At 46.4% G+C, this 4,443-nt stretch overlaps 1 long non-coding RNA gene across 1 annotated transcript; it reads right to left on the reverse strand.

Annotated features, from left to right (window-relative positions):
- Positions 1-2,342: 2,342 nt before the first annotated feature.
- Positions 2,343-3,303, reverse strand: LOC138928595 (uncharacterized). Its single transcript, XR_011444999.1, has 2 exons — positions 2,560-3,303; positions 2,343-2,499 (listed from the first exon to the last, which is right to left on the reverse strand). It is a non-coding gene; the product is annotated as an uncharacterized lncRNA (long non-coding RNA).
- Between the last annotated feature and the right edge of the window lie 1,140 nt (positions 3,304-4,443).

Here is a 4,443-nt window from a genome sequence, read left to right on the forward strand (position 1 = left end):
ACATTTGGCATTCGCATTTCACATTTTATTGCCAAGTACTGTATAGAGGGAAAAACGCATAAAATCGGCGAAACCAGGAACCACTCCTGAACCGAGTCGTGGCCATTTATTATGTGGAATTGTTAAGGCTCTGTTATAAACGCTCCGTACTTGAGCGCCCTTACCGTCCTATTTTATATATTTTTTTTTTTGCTGTTGTGTGTGCTGGGGATTAGCCGAAAGAACATCGCAATGTCGCTGGGAAAACGTAACGCGACGTAACGTTTTCATTGTGCGTAGGAATTTTCCGGGGGTAAAGCCAGCCGTGGGGTTGGTTGGTTGGTCAGGTGAAAAGTGGCTGGCTATTAATTTGAGCGCTGTGTGTCAGATGACATTAGGCATGTTAAGCATTCTGTTGAATCACTTGAGCGCTAACGAGATGCCATTTGAAAAGTTGAAGCTAAAGCTGAGACTGAAGCCCCGGCTTAAGCTTTCCTTCATTAAAGATCCGAGTTATTCTCGCTCCCGAATTCGTCGTGTTCCTTTTCCCATTAATCTTCGGCTGCTGCTGCTGCTGGTGATGCCACCTTTCCTGTGGCGTTTGCATATCTACATGGACCTGGCTTTACCGCAGGAAACTTGCTCCAAGCCAAGTCCAAGTCCAAGGCGAACAAAAAGTGCAAGAGTTAAAATAACCAATTTCATGGCGGGGCCCAAAGCCCTTTATCAGGCTCTGCTCAATATGCAGCTCTGGCTGTGACTTTTGCTCCTCGAGGCAACTTCTTGCCGGTTCTTGCGGTTTTTGGTTATCACAACTCTCGGCTGCTCTGCTCGGCTCTGTCTCCCCCAGGCATCCGCCCACCCCCGGGTGTCCTTCGTGCATCCTGGTTGTCTGGCAGGTATGCATCAATTCATTGCCTAATCTATTTGCTGCTGACTTCACCTGGGAGCCAGGCGGCTCCTTGCCTTGCCTTTTTCGCCGTTGTTTTCTCATTTCGCCTAGGAGATTGTGTGTTTGCAATTTAGAGTCCTTCGGCTGCTGACGGAAGGCGTCTGTGCGTGCCGGCTTATCTAGGGTCACGTTACACAGAGCCAGGACCCAGTGACAGCAACTGATCGAAACAGTATAGCATTCGAAATTGGGAGAGTGGAAAATGGGGAAATAATTGCTTAATCAAAACAAGGAAATGGGAATCAGATAGATCGTGATAGTTTGTAATTAGAATAAAGTATAAATATTACTGCTAAGGGTGCATATACCTTTTATATTATAAACTAAACAAGCTTAATTCTCTTGTCCTTTGAGAGGATTACCAAAATAATAGACAGATTCCATTTTGTGCAACTCTTTGCTCTCCGTAATTGAAATTTCCCATTTGCCTTCCAGAAACTGCCCAGATTATGGTTGAAATGGGCAACTTAACAGAACGTTTAGCTCGGCAGACCGGCGATGAAAGGGAGTTGAAAAGATTAGGACTGCAGAATCTCATCTAAGTTGGCTACGTGTCCATAGACCCCTTCCGTGCTCAGCTGCAGCTACAACAGCAATTCGAATGCAGTTATTCCTGGCTTCCTGCTAGTCCTTCAAGTCCTTGCCAGCCATCAATCAGAGATGGGAAGGGGGAGATGGGAGACGAATACCCAGGCCTGGGGACAAGCGAACCTGTTTGGCTATGCAAACCACAACGCTGACCGCCTGACCCAACAAATTACTCAATTTCTTTGTGCCCGGCATGCATATCGGCCTCCGGGAGTGAAAGACCCTCAACCAGGAACCAGGGAGCCCGTCTCATGTTCCCAGAGGACTCGAAGAGAGAGAGAGAGCCCGGCAGCTGGAGGCAGCAGTCATCAACAATCAACTTGATGACGAGCACAATAAAAATGAAAACCGAAACCCGCCGCCTCACTTGCGGCCATCGCGCGCCCTGCTCTATCTCGGTATGTCGAGTTATTTGCTAACTTTTATTAATGCCGAAACGTACGGCAACGATTTACAACGACAATAAAAGCGTCTTTCCGTCCCGGTCCGCCCTCGCTATCACATCGCACAATGTCGCTCCTAGTCATAGTCATGCCACTTGCCATCGCTATCGCTATCTAACCCAGCCAAGCCGAGCCATCGCCAGCCCAGCAGCCAGGCTAGGAGCCATTTGAGCCGGGAGAAAGCCAAAGGCGGACCGCCAAACTCCAAGGCAACCAAGGCACCAAGGCACTGGAACTGGAAGCCATCCTCTCGTGTCCTGACAATGGCAAGGAAGGTGCGGATCTCGATTTATGTGCACTGCACGCAGTCCCAGCAGCGGCGGCACCAGCGGGTGTAAAAGAGGGGGCGGTGACTGGGAGGATATAAAAAGGATCGAACATTAGGTATCCTACATATATTAATTTTTTTAAATACAGCTAGAATGGTTCTTAATATTCTAAGGTACTTTAATTTTGTTTTATTTTTATAGTGCCATTAGAAAGATTTTTAATCTAAACATATTCTTGATTAGCTTTGTTTGAATTTATGTAATTTATCTGTAAAATCGAACCTTATCCATTATATATAACAAAACGTATAGCTAGCTTCCTTCTCACCATCATACCCCATTAACTTTCGAAATTCCCCAGGGTATCGTGCATAAAAAAATGACTCTGGCTCCGTCCGACTTCTGTCCCTGGCAGACACACACAATGCATGGAATGTGAAAATCTTAAAGACTTTTGAATTGCCAGCCATAAATGCGCATTTATTTCTATGCTCAAGTTACTGGCACTGCCATTGGCATCGGCACTGGCGGTTGGTAGGAGCAGCAGCGAGGAGCGGCAACCAGCCTGCGTCACTTTGTCTCATTTTTGTGCTTCGCTGACAAATGCAGCCGTGCATATGCTGCCGCTCACCCACACTCACGCGTGCAGTGAGTTATACGCTACTCCTTCTCGGTTCCAAATCCTCCTGGAACTCCTTCTGGCACTCCACCGGATCCGCCGCTGTCCTGCCCCAACTGCTGGCAGTCAACGCATATTGGTAGCTAAGTTATCGCATTTGCGACAACAATGCCAAGCGCGGCACAGAGATCTGCGATGGAGGAGCACTGAGAGCCCGGATTCGCTTCGGATTCGGAATCGGAATTGAATGCTCCAGCAGGGGAGTCGGTGGAGCGGTAGGGAAGCGAGGAGTCACAGTCACACTAGCATATCGCATCCTAGTTGGGATGCACACTGAAAGAAAAGGGATAATCAGTGTTAAGATAATATAAAAAGAAGATGAGTAAATTCAATTTTATAACATTTTAAGGTTTTAAAAACTAAAAGTCAACCGAAAATGTTACGTAAGGAGGCATATCGTTACTTAGATTGTTTCCCACCAAGCAACTTAATATGTTTCCTTCATAGTCAAAAATTTCCTGCACTTCTCTCAGTGCATAGCATCTCTTACACTTGCTTGCATATTTTTGCCATTTGAATTTGTAAAATCAACATCCATTAATCTGCACTCACACTCGCTGTGGCCCCCGCTCCACATCACTCCGCCGTGCTGTGCCCTTCGCTTTTGGCGACTGCATCTTCGTCGCCTCGTTTTGCATGCTCGGTTTCATTTTTGGAGCTGAGCGGCAGCAGCAGCAGCAGCAGCCAGAAAATATGAAAAATCTTCTAGTTATACTAGAAGTACTAAAAAGCAAAGGGGGCTGGATCCAGGGGAGGGGAAGCGTGGCGGAGGAGGGAAAGAAAAGCTGTGGCAGTCACTGCCAGTTGCCGTCGTCAGTTAGCATCGTTTGCGATAGTCTGGGCGACCCGAATTTTCCATACCCAAATCCCAGCCCCCTAAAAAATACCCCTTTTTCACTTCCTGCTCCTTGCTCCCGATGCTGGTTGCATTATTTGCATTTTACGAGTTGCCTTGCCCTGGGAAGGTTGGAAGGTTGCCACGCTCTATATAGGGAACGTAAAAAGGGGGCGGTTCCGGTTGGCTGAGAGTGGGAGCTAGTGGTGGCTCTAGGAAGTGTGATAGTTGAGGTCGAGGCGACCCTCTAATGAGCTGCAGCTCAAAACAATAATTATCCTTAATGGTGGCCATTTAAAAACCGCGGCTCAAGGATCTCAGATAGCAGGGAAGCTCTAAATTGGAAGATCAAAACGGAAATTACAGGACTATATCTAAAATGGAAGATCATTAACAAAGCCAAATAAATAAACACCAAGATTGAAGATGGGAAATCAAAACGAAATAGCATTAGTATCTTTAATGTATAAACTAAGCATAGAAATATTAATTTTACTTTCAAAAATGTCAGAATTTCAGTAACTTTTGTTTAAAACAAATCTCTTCAACTGCTTGCAATATTAAATTATTTTTCCTGGGGCTCAACTCCATATGCTTCAATTACTGGCTGCCTGTAGGTGCTGCGTCACCTTCCTCCTCTCCATCTCATCACGATGCCTTTTCTGTTGAAGCCTCCAGCATCTCTCTCGTCTCCCCCG

The sequence above is a fragment of the Drosophila kikkawai genome, chromosome 3L, assembly GCF_030179895.1.
Source record: "Drosophila kikkawai strain 14028-0561.14 chromosome 3L, DkikHiC1v2, whole genome shotgun sequence".
NCBI classification, from domain to species: domain Eukaryota; kingdom Metazoa; phylum Arthropoda; class Insecta; order Diptera; family Drosophilidae; genus Drosophila; species Drosophila kikkawai.